The sequence below is a fragment of the Ipomoea triloba genome, chromosome 12 (genome assembly GCF_003576645.1).
Source record: "Ipomoea triloba cultivar NCNSP0323 chromosome 12, ASM357664v1".
Classification (NCBI taxonomy): domain Eukaryota; kingdom Viridiplantae; phylum Streptophyta; class Magnoliopsida; order Solanales; family Convolvulaceae; genus Ipomoea; species Ipomoea triloba.
The window spans coordinates 6,285,703-6,304,230 of record NC_044927.1 but is presented as its reverse complement, the minus strand read 5'-3'; the positions used below and the strand labels follow the sequence as shown (position 1 = coordinate 6,304,230).

The 18,528-nt window shown below is 28.0% G+C and overlaps 2 non-coding genes across 2 annotated transcripts; both read right to left on the bottom strand.

Annotated features, from left to right (window-relative positions):
* Window positions 1-17,066: 17,066 nt before the first annotated feature.
* Window positions 17,067-17,139, bottom strand: TRNAV-UAC. Its single transcript has one exon. It is a non-coding gene; the product is annotated as a tRNA-Val (tRNA).
* Window positions 17,140-17,242: 103 nt separating this feature from the next.
* TRNAV-UAC lies at window positions 17,243-17,315 on the bottom strand. The gene has a single exon. It is a non-coding gene; the product is annotated as a tRNA-Val (tRNA).
* Window positions 17,316-18,528: the final 1,213 nt, after the last annotated feature.

Below are 18,528 nucleotides of genomic sequence, written 5' to 3'. Positions count from 1 at the left end.
AATAGAAGTGAAATTTCATGAAAAAGTAGTTACTAGGAAGATGAATTTCATTGTTTGGTCGGTGAAAAAGAAAATTACTGGGAATACTGATTCCATTGTTTGGTTGGATTTAGAATGGTAAGGAATAATGGGTATAAAGACCTATATGCCCCTACAAATTAAGAAAAGTAATACGGAGTAATAATTAAGAAATGATACAAAGGGTAAAATAGTCCAAGCATTCAATTCTTCTTCCCATCTTTCATGGAAAACAAAATCCTTAGTCCAACCAAAAATTTTGTTTTCTTAAAAAATGAGAAACTCATTTTCCATTGAAAAATAAATTTAGTGAACCAAACATAAGAAAAGAGCAAAGAAACCATTTTCCTTATAAAAGATTTTCTTGTCAACCAAATATGCCCTTTATTGTTTTAAAGTTTTGTGGGAGGGGGTCTTCTATAATTCTAAAGTAAAAGGATGGATGACTGAGATCTTCAAGATCATGGGCAATTGATAAGCATCCAAGTGCAGTTATTTCTAATAGTTATTTCATATCATTTTGGCCTATTTCTTGTTTAGCTTGATCAAATATGACACTTTTTTCATCAACATTTGATTTTTAGGGATTTATAAGCAAGGGTGATAAAAAAACATGTTGGGAGCATTTTGCCCTAAGTTTATTGATAAATGTGTCATCACATTACATGTTAGTTGATGACACACAGTTTAGTTTATTTATGGATATATCATTAATTTATATGGACCAATCATCTATTTTACGATTTTTAAAATTTTTATATCCTTATATGGGAATTAATTATCAAACAATTTTAATGTCTTAATTGTAATATGTATGTATTGAAAAAATATTGTTTATTCATCGATATATCAATTATATATTGTTTATTCATCGATAAACAATTTTAATGTCTTAATTTTATTGTGTGTGTGTGAAGAAGGAAAAATGTGCACTCGAAGACAAAGAACATCTAAACTTACCTACAAAGAATTACAAAAATATCACCGCGTGTTTTTTTTTTTTTAATTCTTCTTTATTCTGGACTGTTGATTTAAACTAGATCTATAGCCGAGATTTAACTCTATTTTTTTTTACCTAAAGCCATCTTTTACATTTGATCCGTGTTTTATATATATATATACTAGTTTTATACGCGCATTGCGCGTATGGGTTAATGCCCAATGTTTATATTTAAATAAATATTTGAAAGTATATCAATGCAAGATTATATAGGAGAAGTTTATACATGGGTAATTGAATGTCGAATTTTTTTTATTTAAATATCTAACTCAAAGTATATGAATCCAAGATAATATAGAAAATTCATTATAATTATTACTAAAATAAATGTTTGCAACCTTGTAAAATTGATAGTATAAATATTTGGTCTAAAAATGATAGTCTAAATAAATACTACTTTTTATTTGAATTTTTCTAAGTGTTCTTAATTCTCTTTTGAGTAACATTGTCATTGTCTTCATCTTTACTATTTGTACTCTTCCTTTTTGTTGGTAGTGTGTTATTTGCAATTCGGTTATTATTGGTAGCATAGATGACAACGTCATGCAATGAGATTATGATATAGGAGCTATGGACTTTCATTTAAGTGTTCTGCTTGGGGTTCATTTGGTTCAACCATTATTGTTGAATGAGTTATTGTGGATAAAGAAATCCCTAGTTTAAGAAAAAAGATTAAATAAATTAATAAAAATTTGAAATTTTAAAATATTATATATTCCAAAGATATTAAAAGGTAGTTTCTCGCTTCAATTTGCTGGGTAATGGGTTGAGTACTTTCATTGTCAATAAATCCCCAAGTAGTTAATAACTTAATATGATTGGTTTCAAACTATTTTTTTATTTTTTTTCATGGTATTAAAGAAATACATATGTATCATTTTTTTGGTGTAACTACTAATTTATTTAATTTAATAAGAGTAAAATAGAGCAATTCCGCTTCAATTTGTTGGGTTATTTGAGTACTCTCTTTGTCAACCAATCCCCAAGTAGTTAATATAATTAGCTTCAAATTATTTTAAATTCTTTTTTCATAGTATTAATAAAATACTTGGTAAATAAATATATAACATTTATTTTGTACTATAACTTTAATATTTAATTACAAGATATTGTAAAAATAAGATAATGGACAATGTAATGAATATCAATTGATAAATTTGAATGTAAAGAATCTTTGCATTAGAGAAAATAAAGACAATATAACTAATGAAATTATTTCTCTTATTTAATTTAATTTTTTGATAATGAATAATTTTTTTCAAATAAAGGTATTGTAGACACATAATTCTAAATTAAAGAAATACATATGTATCATTTTTTGTTGTAGCTACTAATTTATTTAATTTAATAAGAGTAAATAGAGTGAGAAACTTAATTATGTCAAATTTGATTGAGATGAGGTTCGAACCTAAGATCTTTCTTATAGAAATTAATGGGTAAGTTAAAAGTTAACGGAATATTAACGGAGAAGAGAATATTTAACGGAAAACTTAACGGATAATCATAAAAGTAAGGTTAAATTAGGTAATCTCTATTAATAATATTAATCTGAATTATCTTAACCATCTATTTGATTAAATAATTCATCTGAACCATCCATTTGATTAAATAATTTGACCGCCATTTTTTCTACCCATTTTAGGCCTAACTCTCTTTGGCTCTTATTAGTATATATATATATATATATATAAAATTCAGTTCCCGTGCGGTGTGGTGTCTCCCGTGCGGTTGTGCGATTATTTTAGGTGCGTAATTTTCTTCTTAAGGTGAGTGATTTTGCTTCTTAAGGCGTGTGAGTATTGAAACTTAAGATGAGTGAACCTAAAACTTAAGGTGCGTGATTTGTATTCTTAAGGTGCGTTAGTTGTTGGAACTTAAGGTGCGCCATTTTGAAACCTTAGGTGTGTGGTTTGTGTTCTTAAGGTGCGTGTTTTGTGTACTTCGGCTTAAAGCTTTAGATGCGTGTGATTTGTATTTTTAAACTACTTTGTTTGTGTGTTTAACGTGCGTGATTTGTGTACTTAAGGTGCACCATCGCAATGCTTAAAGTGCGTAACCACACAACCGCACGGGAAACCATCATCGCACCTGAACCCTTCCCTATATGTGTGTGTGTATGTATGTATGTATGTATGTATCATGGATCTTGCTATTTTTCTATCTTATTTAATTTCCTTACATGCTAATCTATACTATATATAAAAGCATTATCCTCCTCTAAAATTTTCCCGCCCAAACGTAGGGGCATTTTAGTAATATGGTAATTATTATTCTAATTATAATTAATTAATATTATTCTATCATAATATTAGTAATTATGGTAATCATAATATATTATATATAGTATAGATTGATATTTTGTTATTAGTAATTATGGTAATTCGTTATTAGTAATTATGATAATTATTATGATAGTATATTTGTATTTTATAGATTAATACATATACGTGCATTAATGTAATACCACTGAAAAATGTTTATGATAGTATATTTGTATTTTATAGATTAATACATATACGTGTATTAATGTAATACCACTGAAAATTGTTTATGTTAATTAATGATTATGATAGTATATTTGTATTTTATAGATTAATACATATACATGCATTAATGTAATAGCACTGACAAATGTTTATGGTATAGATTTATTTATTTATTTATTATGGTAGAATAATAATCTATATCTATATATTTTTTTGAAAATAGAATCTATATCTATATCTATATAATAATATATAAAAATATATTAGTTATAATTTGTCATAAACAAATAGCTATAATTGTATGGAATTCTACTAATTATAATTGAATTCCATATATATTATATTCCAATACCTATTTGTTTACAACTCCATTTATTTATTACCAAAAGATATGCTATTATTACGGTGAAAATATATGAATGGTAATCAAAAGAATTACCAATTACCAATTATTACCAATTACAAATAATAGCTCTGTCTCTCTCTCTTTATGGCTATAAATACAAGAAGAAACCCAGTCAACCACCACCATCACCAATTTTAATCTCTCTTAGTTCTGTTGTTTTTCGTTTGTGAAAGCATCAATGTACATACAAAAGAACCACCCTTCTCCATAAAAGTGTGGCATATTTACTTTTTTTTTTATTGTTCTTATCTCTATCTTTATCTTTTTTTATTTTCTTGGTTACATTCATTGCAGGTTCTTATATTTTGCAATCACAAGCGATGGGGTTAATTGTTGGTAGCTTCAATTGTCGAAAGGTAAGCGAATTTGTCAAATAACTACAACTTTTATTCTAAGCATTAACTATTCTTTTTTAATTGATTGTTTTTAACTATTCTTTTGTATTTGAAATCTTATATTCCAGCTCTCTTGATCCTTTAATTACAAATGCAGATATTTTGAGCCTAATAAGCAATGTGATGCAAAGGATAATGGATCTGTTAAGAGATGTGAAAGTTGAGAAGCAATTAATGAAATATTTTCCTGTTGAAATCCTAGACATTTTATGTTTTTGGGCATTAAATATTTCAAATTTTAAATTTGTGTAATTTGTTTAAATCTTAACATTTCATGGTTTTACATTACTTTGAATATGTATTTGTTTTATTCGTTTATTCATAGCATGTTCAGAGGTGAAATTATAGTTCAAAAAAAGAATATTAAAAAAATAATTAACTTGAAATTAAATGGCACGGAATTTAGGCCAGTGGAAAAAGTAAATTAATATTAATAATTGATTGAAAATTGAACAAAAAAGGAAATGAATTTATTTTGACGATTAAATTATTATAATTATATAAATCATATTAATATTTATGAAGGAAAAAGAAAATGAATATATTAATATTTCATTGGAAATATAATTGGCAATTATATTTTTATAATTATATTATTTATTAATTATATGGAATGAATACTAAAATCTTTTTATGAATGAAAAAGGAAATAAATATTACACACGGGAATCTGTTATAAATATTATGTTACTAATGTTACTAATTGGCACAAGAATTAGGCCAAATGAAAAAGGAGATTAATAATAAAAGTTCAATATAAATATAACATAGCTTTCCCTATGCAAAAATTATTAACCACCAAATGAAATATTAGCAAAAAATTATGAAAGAAAAAGAAATGGAAATGAATATTTATTCCTTTTATGAAGGAAACAGGAAATGAATATATTCATATTTCACTAGAAATATAATCGAAAATTATATTATAATTATAATTATATTAATTATTTAGAAGGAAAAACAAAATGAATTTATTAATATTTCACTGAAATATATTCAACAATTATATTTTTATAATTATATTACTTTTTAATCAGATGGAAATTAATATTAAATTTTTATGAATGAAAAGAAAATGAATATTACACGGAAATCTGTTATTAATATTTTCTTACTAATTGGCAAGGAATCAGGCCAAGTAATTGGCAATTATCAGGAAAAATGAATGGAAAGCAATATTAATTGTTTTGATGAAGGAAAAATGAAATGAATATACTCAAAAGAAAATGGAATATTATGCAAAATGAAATGAATATATTAATATTTCACTGAAAATATAACACAACTTTCCCCTACGAAATAATTAGTAACCACCAAATGAATGATTAGGAAAAAATTATAAAGGAAAAAGGAATGTAAAATAATAATATTAATTCTTTTTATGAAGAAAAAAGGAAATGAATATATTCAAATGGAAATGAAATATTAGGAAAAACGAAATGAACATATTAGTATTTCACTGGAAATATAACACAGCTTTCTCTACAAACAAATTAGTAACCATCAAATGAAATATTAGGAAAAAATTATGAAGGAAAAAAAATGGAAATGAATATTAATTTTTTATGAAGGAAAATGGAAATGATTATATTTATAAGGAAATGAAATATTAGGAAAAATGAAAGAAATATATTAATATTTCACTGGAAATATAACACAACTTTTCATATGAAAAAATTAGTAACTAACAAATGAAATATTAGGAAAAACTTATGAAGGAAAAAGGAATGGAGATCAATATTAATTCTTTTTATGAAGGGAAAATGAAATGAATATATTTAAAAGGAAATGAAATATTAGGAAAAAAGAAATGAATATATTAATATTTCACTATAAATATAGCATAGTTTTCCCTACAAAAGGATTAGTAACCAGAAAATGCAATATTAGGAAAAAAAATATGAAGGAAAAAGGAATGACAATCAATAATTCTTTTTATAAAAGAAAAAGGAAATGACTATATTCAAAAGGAAATTAAAATATTACGAAAAATAAAATGAATATATTAATATTTCATTGAAAATATAATTGGCAATTATATTATTATAATTATATGAATTAAATATTAATTAATTAATTCTATTAATTATTAATTATATTAATAAATAGTACTCCATAATAATTAATATTTATTAATTAGAAGGTTGAGCAATCCTCTCACCAACTTTAAATGTCGTTGATCAAATTAATTAGTACACGTATGACATGAACACTGCAGAAAGTCGAACATATTTAATATAATAATAATAATAATAATAATAATAATAATAATAATAATAATAATTTTTGTATATACGAATTGATATTCATGTTAACGAAAAATAATTAATTTAGTGTAATTGACTAATAATAATTGCTTAATAATTATTATGGTAATTAAGCTAAATATTGGTCGTTGAATTTATTTTTATACTCCGTAATAATTAAAGTTAAATTATTTCTCATATTTTCATAGTTATTTTTGTAATAATATAATTACTTAAGTTATATTAAATATATATCTTTTTAAGATAATTGTAAACAAACAAGTCATATATTATTCAATTAATTGAGTGATACTTTTGCACTAATCTTATAATCAAATAAATGTACATGTTCAATATTAGATTTTTTAAATATCTTTAATTTTATTATCTAAATAAATAATACAAAAATTTATCCGTGAATCGCACGGGTAATTAGACAATTATTTGCTCTAATTCAAGCAAAGAAAACATCAGAAAACATAATCAATCCAACCAATTTCATCAATTGCGCTATATAATATTCGATGTTATAATTTATATAATTGTATATCGATCCAAATATTCTTAAAATATTATAACAAATTCATTCCGTGCAACGCACGGGCGAAAATACTAGTTAATTATCAAAAATATTTGTCATCTTAACTTCTTAAGTTTAGTATATATTGGTAAATACATTTTATTTATAGATATATCATTAATTCCTATATCACCTTTTCTTTTCTAACCATATATATAGATATATGTGCGTATTTATTTCCTTGGTTCCCTTCTTAATTAGTTTAAAATGTTTGATTATGATGAATATATATTAACAAAATAACAAATACCATTTATTTATGGATATGTTAATATTAACTTCTCTAATTAAATCAAAATTTTCACCATTTTTTTCTTTTTTCAAATATAGAAATTTATAAATTCAATACACATACAACACATTTCCGGGCCATGAATTAAGTAAAAAACATGTGTAGGATAACAGCTGTAAATCTATTACGCAGTATGTGGGAATGAAATAATTTAATTTACTTTATTACGGATTTTATTAATTTATGCCTTGGACAAATCAATTGGTAGTGTAGGATACTATATATCTTCAAGATTGCAAAAATTTCGTTTTGTTTTTACTTTTTAACTTATTTTCATATATTATAAATAGGATTATAGATGTGGTAAAAGTTGAAATAGAGAAAACACACAACACAAAGATGAAGCTTTCTGCGACTATGACAGCAATTCTTGTGCTTTTGATAGGATTTATAATGTTGGGAACACGTGTAGAAGGAGGGGGCAGTGGAGAAATCCCAGGAACACAAGATTGCATCAGAAAATGTGTTATTAAGTGCGAAGGTCAAGGAGGAACTTGTTTGCCAGATTGCTATGCACAATGTCTCCCTCCTTTATCTCGATTTCATATGGTATACTTTCTTGCTTTTCTTTTTCTCATTCTTCTCCAAACCTTTTTTTTTTTAAATATTTTTTACAAGGGAAACCCGCCACAACTACTTAGTAAATCAGTCTAAGTTATTCATTGGTACGTTGATCGGCTCAAAACAAGATAGTTGGGATTCAAACTCGTGATCTTGTGGTTACAAGTTTGTATCCTTAGCAATGCTGCAAAAATCACGCTTAGGTGTTGACCGACAGCCTAGCATATCATTATAATCGATGGTCTAGGCGGCCATCTTGCTAGGCAGGCTGAATAGTCGGTCGATTAGCTATTGTTACAAATTATACTCATTACATCTGCCTATAATTTAGTGATCATGGATTTGTCAATGTGGTTGGCAGTGTAAATCCTGATTTACACAAATAAAACACCCCTAATTTAGGTTTGAGATCCGGGCATAGTATGGGATGAGTTTCTACTAAGAACAACACTATGTGTATAAGTTGGGGTATGCATGTGATTGTGCATTTTGATATGAGTATTTAAGATTTAAGATTTTGGTCCTAATATAATGTAAATGTTGATTCTCACAAAAAACAATATTGTGCCCGAGTTTTATATTATTTATAGCTATTTAAAGTTCAATACTGATTGTGGTATAATTTTTTGTGCCTTTTAATGACAGATGAAGAGCGGATGATAATCAGATTGGAGAAAACAATACTATGAGGTTATCAAATTTTAGTATGGAGAAACAAACAATGCAATTGCTTGACTTATTTGCAATAATGTAATTTATGTGCCCGATTAATGGATGTTATCGTTTTGGTCATTTTTCATCCCTTTTTTTTCTCTCAATTATAGCATTTTATTTGATGTAAACAATTGCATTTTACAAATTTTAAGTCCATATAGATTTACACTTTTCATACCCTTAAGTAACAAATAAAAATGAAAAAAAAAACATTTTTAATCCTTCTTGGTGGGGACATGGGATTCCGAGGTCCATTTTATTGGATAAATCTTGGTCTAATGGGAGTCTATTTTTATTGCCAAGAAAAGAAAGAAGCGTAGAGCAAAATAAAACTAAACAATTTTAGCCCTATTAATTATTTAATTTAACAAAATAGCATACACTACTATTATTTGGTGGTCCATTTTTAAGAGCATATATTCACAACTACAATTTTATTGTGTTCCAACAAGCTTATAAGTAATGTTCCATGCCTAACTCGACAAGGCAACTTATAAAACATTGCTAAAAATAAATAAATAAATATGCAAATAATGTGAAAGCACATTACACATTGAAGAATGATAATAAAATGAACTAATTTTTTCTGCATCTAACACGGAAAATTATCACATTGATCTTACTTAAACGAAGCTACTAAAATTTGTTAACTTTGGAAATTGGTAGATTAAAAAAGCAATTGTGAAGGGAAAGATTATACTTTTATTAATAGTGTTATAAGACTCTATTTGGCAGAGCTTATTTAGGAGCTTATAGCTTATTTTAAGCTACAAATAAGCTATAAGCTCTGTTTGGTAATGTTCTCAAAATAAGCTAGTAGCATAAAATAAGAGCTTATTTTGAAACGCTACTTTAAGTAGCTTTTCAAAAATAAGCTAGTAGCTTATTAACTTTTTTTCATCTTTATCCTTATTATTTTAAATAAATGACATCATTTACCCCACCCAATTAAAACTCTTTTAGCGTTTTCAATTCGATCAATATGTTTCGTTGTAATTTCAATTTGACATTTGTGTTTGAACAATAATTTTTGTATGAACTAATTTTATGAATTATAAACATTTTGTTTTACTTTATATATTTTCAAATATATATTCTTTATATTTTTATTAAAATATATTAATTTCATTATTTTATACTTTAATATGTAAACAAACCTATTTAAATTTAAAACTATTTAAATTTTATGAAGATGTCATTTTTAGTCTTTTTACATTTATCAGCTTATCAAAAATCTAATTTTACCAAACACTTTTAAGCATAACAGCTCTTCAGATTTCAGCTTCGAACTTATAACTTTTCAGTTTTCAGCTACTTTTCAGCTTTCAGCTACCTTTTCAGCTAGGTTTGCCAAACATAGCTTAAGTGAATATAGAAATAATATTACCAATTAATAGATATTAGTTAATTTCCATTTTACATTTTCTTACCAAATAAGCTTTATTAATTATTTGACCAATAAAATATTTAATTAATTGACTACAAAACTTTGGGTTGGAAAATGAAATATGAAGATTTTACTTATATATATATATATATATATATAAGGATATTTTTATATTTTCAATCAATTAATAATATCACTTTTTCTTTTCCATTTTATCTTTACTATTGTTTGGGCGAAAATTTCACAAAGGATGATTTTATTTTTATTAATAGTAGTATAGATATAGAATATAGATAAGTATTCGAATTATTATTATTTCTGTAAATAATAATTAACAAAATATTTTTCTTATAAAATTACGCAGAATTTGTTTCCATTATTCTCATAATTATAATGGTTTAATTATTCTCCGAATTTGGTAAAGACAAATTTTGTTACCAATTAAACGTTATTAGTTTTTAGTAATATTAATTAAGCATTCGAATATTACGCAGAATTTGTTTTCATTATTCTCACAATTATAATTGTTTAATTATTTAAAAATTTGGTAAATAAAATTTTATTACCAATTAAACGTGATGGGGATATTGGGTGCGGGCCTGAGCAAACTGGGCTCGGGTCGGTGTGCCAGGCCAAGGCAGGTCCAGGAAGCCCACATGCCTCCACCGGCCGTGGGTGGCGCCGGCGGGGCCTCGGGGGCGCCAGTGGGCGCGCTGGCAGCGCCCGGCGTACCGGGTGCGTGGCCGTGCCGTGGCCTGGCGCCCCCTTCGCGCCCCGTGTCGCGCACTGCGCGCGGGCCTAGCGGGCGTGGTGTGTGGGGGTGTGGCATGCGATGCGGTGTACGTGGACCACGTGGCGCGAGGGACGGGGTGAGGTCTCGGAGCGTACACGTGGACGGCTAGGAGGGGGTGGCTCAGTATAAATAGGGGGCACGGTTGTCATGAAAGGCACATCTGAACACGGCAAGTACTACGGTCTAGTGGTACCGGCTTCTTACTTTCAACCCCCTGTCGCGGGTTCGATTCTTGTAGTTACTTTGTAATCGCCTGGGCTCTAGTCTGTTAGACCCGGCATCCCATATCCGGTTTATGGTGGACCCGATCCGTTAAAACCATCAAAACGTTATTAATTTTTTACCAATTAATTAATAATATTAGTTTGTGTGGGAAAGTTGAAGGGGAACAATTTACTTTTATTAATAGTACTAGTATTTTCTCACGTACGTTGCACGGAATGAATTTCGTTATAATATTTTATGAATATTTGGATCGATATATAATTATATAAATTATAATATCAAATATTATATAGTGCAATTGATTAAATTGGTTGGATCGATTATATTTTCTGATGTTATCCTTACTTGAATTCGAGCAAATAATAGCCCAATTATCCGCACGATGCACGAATAACATTTTTTGTTATTATATATTTAGATAATAAAATTAAAGATAAAAGGGAAAATGACACTTTTCCCCCAATGTTATGTGCTTATAGCACTTTTTCCCCTGTGTTATTAAAGTGACAGTTTTCCCCCTAAATTATTTTAAAAGTGATAGTTTTCTCCCCTGTAATGTTAAGTTGACATTTTTGCCCTTAAAATAAAATAAAATAATTGTTGAATTTAGACTATTTTTAAATAAGAAATAAAATTATAAAAATAAATAAATAAATTTTGATTGGCGGTTCAAAATCGAAATTGGAACTGAACCGTACCGATTTATCAAAATAAGTGTTTGATCATTTTCACTATATATGAATGTGGTTAAGTTCCGTTTCACGGTTCAACAATTATTTAATTTTATTTTTTCGGTTCTGAATCGTAACCAGAACCGTCCATACTATTTCAGTATGATTGCTACAGTGTTTGGTTAGCTTCGAATCGAATCGTGATCATCCATACATATAAGTAATAATTTGTTGGAGAAGAAAAATAAATGAAATAATTATTTTAAGGGTAAAAATGTCAATTTAACATTCCAGGAGGGAAAACTACCACTTTAATAACACAGGGGAAAAAATGCTATATGCACATAACATAGGGAAAAAAATGTCATTTTCCCAAGATAAAATTATAGAAAATTCTAATATTGAACGTGTACATTTATTTGGTTATAATATTATCAATTATGCAATTATAATGGCAATTGTATTATAAAATACCATATTTAATATTCCCAATTATGCTATTATGTTATTACTTAATTAATATGTCTTTTGTACACAATATTATATTATTACGTTAATACGTGAATATAGAAATAATATTACCAAGTTAATTTCCATTTTAAATTTTCTTACCAAATAAGCTTTATTAATTATTTGACCAATAAAAAATATTTAATTAATTGACTTCAAAAGTTTGGGTGGGAATATGAAATAGGACGATTTTACTTTTTATATATAGTATAGATATATAGTATAGATTAAATATATTTCCTCAAAATTGATTTTCATTCCTTATCCTATTTTATTTATTGATATTTTTAATAGACACCATTTAAGAATGAATATATTCTATATTTATTGTTCCGTTTCATTACCCAAAAAATAAAGTTATGTCTTTTAATGTACTTACTTATTATTACCCCCTCTATCCCATTATATTTTACACTTTTTTTTTTTTTTTGTAAAATGAATTTTTACTTGCATTATTTACTCTTCATTGTGAAAATTAATTATTTTTCTTTAACAATAATATCAATTCGTATATACTAAAATTATTATTATTTTATATTAAATATTTAGTATTTATAAATATAATTAATCAATTATAATTTACAGAATTTGCAAACATAATCTTACCAATTAGGCAATTATATTATAGAATACCATATATAATATTACTAATTATGCTATTATTTTAATTTCCATTTCACATTTTCTTACTAAATAAGTTTTATTAATTATTTGACCAATAAAATATCTAATTAATTGACTACAAAAGTTTGTGCGGGAAAATGAAATAGGAGGATTTTACTTTTATATATAGTATAGATTAAATATATTTCCTCAAAATTGATTTTCAATCTTTATCCTATTTTATTTATTGATATTTTTAATAGACACCATTTAAGAATGAATATATTCTATCTTTATTGTTCCGTTTCATTATCAAAAAAATAAAGTTATGTCTTTTAATGTACTTATTATTACCCCCTCTAACCCATTATATTTTACACTTTTTTAAAAAAATGCCTTTTACTTGAATTATTTACTCTTAATTGTGCAAATTAATTATTTTTCTTTAACAATAATACCAATTCGTATATACTAAAATTATTATTATTTTATATTAAATATTAGTATTTATAAATATAAATAATCAATTATTATTCACATAATTTGCAAACAATAATCTTACCAATTAGGCAATTATATTATAGAATACCATATATAATATTACTAATTATTCTGTTATGTTATTACCTAATTAATATGCCTTTTCTACACGGTATTATGTTATTACATTAATGCATGAATATAGAAACAATATTACAAATTAATAGATATTGTTAATTTCCATTTTTACATTTTCTTACCAAATAAGTTTTATTAATTATTTGACCAATAAAATATTTAATTAATTGATTACAAAAGTTTGGGCGGGAAAATGAAATAGGAGGATTTTACTTTTATATATAGTATAAATTGACAAGTGAATATAGAAACAATATTACTAATTAATAGATATTAGTTAATTTTATTTTACATTTTCTTACCAAATAAGCTTTATTTATTATTTGACCAATAAAATATTTAGTTAATTGACTACAAAACTTTGGGTGAGAAAATGGAATAGGAGGATTTTACTTTTATAGATAGTATAGATTAATTAATAATATTAGTTTGTGCGAGAAAGTTGAATGGGGAGATTTTACTTTTATTAATAGTGTCGTGAATATAGAAATAATATTACCAATTAATAGATATTAGTTAATTTCCATTTTACATTTTATTACTAAATAAGCTTTATTAATTATTTGACCAATAAAATATTTGATTAATTGACTACAAAACTTTGAGATGAAAAATGAAATAGGAGGATTTTACTTTTATATATAGTATAGATTTCCATTTTACATTTTCTTACTAATTAAGTTTTATTGATTATTTGACCAATAAAATATTTAATTAATTGACAACAAAACTTTGGATGGAAAATTGAAATAAGAGGATTTTACTTTTATATATAGTATAGATAGATTGGTAAATACATTTTATTTATAGATATATCATTAATTCCTATATCACCTTTTCTCTTCTAACCATATATATAAGTGTGCATTTATTTTCTTATTTAAAGATTTGGTTCCCTTCTTAATTAGGTTAAAATGTTTGATTAGGAAATATACAGTAACAAAATAACAAATGCCATTCATTTATGGATATTTTGTGTAGGATACTAAATACGTTCCAGTTTCCAAAAAAATCGTTTTGTTTTTACATTTTACCGTATTTTCATATATTATAAATAGGATTATAGATGGAATAAAAGGTGAATTAGAGAAAACACAGAAAAGAACACAAAGATGAAGCTTTGTGTGACTATGACAACAATCCTTGTGGTTATGATAGGATTAATAATGTTGGGAACAAGTGTAGAAGGTGGGGGCAGTGGAAGAGAAGAATGCCTCAGACAATGTGCTATTATGTGCGCAAGTCTAGGAGGAACTTGTTTGCCAGATTGCTATGCAAAATGCCCTCCTTCATCTCGATTTCATATGGTATAATTTCTTGCTTTTGTTTTTCTCATTTGATCTTCTCAAAACCCTTTCTTTTTTGGTATTTAAAATTCATATGGTATAGCTATTCAAAATTCAATATACTCATTGTGGGATAATGTTTTGTGCCTTTTAACGACAGATGAAGAGCGATGATGATAATAAGACTGGAGAAAATTATACTATACTATGAGGTTATCAAATTTCAGTATGGAAAAACAAACAATGCAATTGCTGTACTTTTTTGCAATAATGTAATTTATGTGCCCAATTAATGGATGTTATTGTTCTTGGTTGTTATTCGTATTTTTTCTTTCAATTGTAGCATTTTATTTGACATAAACAATTGCATTTTACAAATTTTAAGCCCATATAGATATCCACTTTTCATATCCTTAAGTAACAAATAAAAATGAAAAAAAAAACATTTTGAATTGTTCTTGATAGTAAAATTCATTTTTATATAATGCAGTAGAATTAATTAGTTGTCAAGTATAGAACCCTCTATATTATTTGGTGGTCCTTTTTTAAGAGTATATATTCACAACTACAATTATATTGTGTTTCAACTACTTTAAAATAATATCTAGATAATTGGTAAATGTTAACAATTTAAATAGGTATGGATGGGAGTTAATTACACTTTTGGTCATGTGACTATAGGGGTTGTGTTAATTTCAGTACACGACTTTAAAAACTAACAATTTAGTCATGTAACTATGTAATTTTTAACACATTTGGTCCACCCAGCCAAATCACCAGCTAAATGTTGCCGGAAAAACGTAAACCTATTAAAATTATTTATTTATGGGGGCAAAATGGTCATTTTATTCCTGGTCAACGACGATAAGCTTGAAGTGCTCTCCGTCTCCCAGTCAACAACGATAAGCTTGGATTAAGAAAGGCACAACGAGTATCGACGACGGCGGAGGTGGAGAACTCCTTGCACATGAATCTTGTGTCGTCGGGGTATTCTTGATTCTCCGGCGCCATTGTAAAAATCCCGGTGACTTTTTAAAGGCTTTGGCAGTTTGGTAGAATGCATCAATGGCCAGTTGGCCAATTTTAAAACGTAACAACAAATTAAAATTAATAAAAAAAAAAAAAAAGAAATCCACGATTAGAACTGTCAGTTCTAAAATCGGAACCGGAACGGAACTGGGACCGTGGTCAACCCGGTGAGGAAGCTATTGTCTCCTCACTAATACACCACGATGGCTAAGAGCACCTAGCTAGTCGCGATGGTAAGCTTTTAAGGCTTGCATAAGAGGGACGTCAAACTCACTCCAAGCTAGATTATTGCTCATCATATCGCGCGCTCTTTGCAAGGGCGTTCACTACGGTGTTCTGCTCTTAGTAAATGTTGTTGGTCGTCGTGTTCCCCAGTTAATTTATCATGTTTTTGATGCTATCGACAAGGTAAGCGATCCGTCCCGGACTGGTTGAACTGCCTTATATTAACTCTAGTGGGCTGGTTGCACAGTTCTTAATTACAAGAAAAACCTCCAAGCTATTGTGCATTTTCGTCTCTAATAATGCAACCTCCGCCACCCGCAATCACGTCTCCTACGCAGAAGCATCCATCCACATTTAGTGCTAGTCACCCCCTTCTGGTGCAACCCAAACCAACTCCACTGTCTCGATCACAACTATTTCCGACTCGCCTGAGAGTGGTTTGCTTAATAAAAACATCCGATAATGTTTCCTTTTATGGGTCTGCAAGCTAAGCCATCTGATTTTGTAGGTAGTATCCCATTCCTTCTTCCTTCTTGGTATCACTGCTTCCTATAGATGTTTCAATTCGCAGCTAGACACCGATAGATGGAATAAATGCTTCCTATAGATGCTTCAATTCGCAGCTAGACACCGATAGATGGAATAAATGGTTGATATCTTCTGTTTCCCTTCTGCAGACGTTGCACATACTATTTGATGGAATAAATGGTTGATATCTTCTGTTTCCCTTCTGCAGACGTTGCACATACTATTTGAGGTGATCGAGACCCCTCTTGAATCTGTTAGCATTTGTTAGAAGCCTTCTGTGTGTAATGTGTTATGTTCATTTGATAATATACATATTTGTATCAATTTTGCTATTCAGTTTATTTTATTATAGTATTATTTTTTATTTTTAGGCTTCGCATTTGAGATTTGTCTTGCTGTCTTGCGGACCTTTATTTTGCATCAGTCAAAAAAGTAGACCAAACTCCCAATGGTTTGTGTAGAGTCAGTAAGTCCGAATAGAATACCACAAAAATGTTACTGCCCAGGATCGAACTGGGGACCTTCAGTGTGTAAAACTGACGTGATAACCACTACACCACAGCAACCCAGCGTTAGAATGGCTGTATTTATTTTACATCAGTCACAAAAGTAGACCAAACTCCCAACAGTTTGTGTAGAGTCAGTCGGTCAGAAGAGAATACCACAAAATGTTGCCGCCCAGGATCGAACTGGGGACCTTCAGTGTGTAAGAATGACGTGATAACCACTACACCACGGCAACCCAACGTTGGAATAGCTGTATTTATTACTTTAATATTATTCGTACACTTATTTTTTGTCTGTTTCCCTATTCTTGGATTTGAGCAAACATTATTGTTTAACAGTGGCATTATTTTGGTACAACTTTGAATAGAATTTCATATTAAGTTTGGAAATAATAAAAAATCATCTTACCACTAAACTAAAAAAAATACTCTGTAAATTTTTTTTTCAACTTTTTGTTTGTCAAACTGAAAAATACAGAAAATGAAAACCAAATTGAAATGCATCGAATGTGTTAATTGTCATTATGTCCTTATTTGAAATAAGGTGCAAATTGGTCACTGAACACTTTAAATGTATACAATTTCACCTTATAACAAGACTCGAACCCACTCCCTTCAATGTGGGAGTGTAAACTGGGTGCCACTAGACCACAAGGTCTTTGACAAATATTGTATAGGGATTGTGAACACACAAATTAGATAATATGCATAAATTTACAGAAATTGCACACTGATTGGAGAATATGCATAAAATCACATATATGTATATGCATAGAAAAAACTGTGCATATTAATTTTTTAAAAAGGAAATTACCGTTCACGTACTGATTGTAGTGGTATCGTGCTGATAACGTGTTGTAATAAACTAGCCCGTTAGCTCGTATATTTGATAGATCATCAAGAATTTACAGAGAAAAGTAAGATAAAGGTAAAGACGACCAAGAAAAGTACAGAAATGCTTCGTCTTTCATATTTTTTTTCTAAACACGAATATATATACAAGGAATTTAAGAATGTCATAATGGTAGTAATTAATAACTGTTACAAATGTTATAATAATGTCTATAATGAAAATATTTTATAACACTTTATAAGTTTTTGTCATTTTTTTAGTACTATTGACTCGGTTACAATGTAGTATCTGTTCATAACTACTTTCTTAACCAAATGAAGCACAAAGAGTCAATATCGCCTCTACTGAGGCTCGAACCCACCCACTCACATGTGGGGGTGCAACCGGGTGCCATTAAAAAGGAATGCGAAGAAATGTTCTCTAAGACACAAAGTATCCAGAAACCATATCAAGGCCATCGGAAGTTCAAGAACTTCTTGAATGCAACACCAAAAAATCGAGAAGAGATGAATTTTCAAAACAATTCATGGAAGATAAACACCTATCGGAAATGGCACCTGAGACTCCCCCCCCCCCCCCCCCCCCCCTTTTTAAAA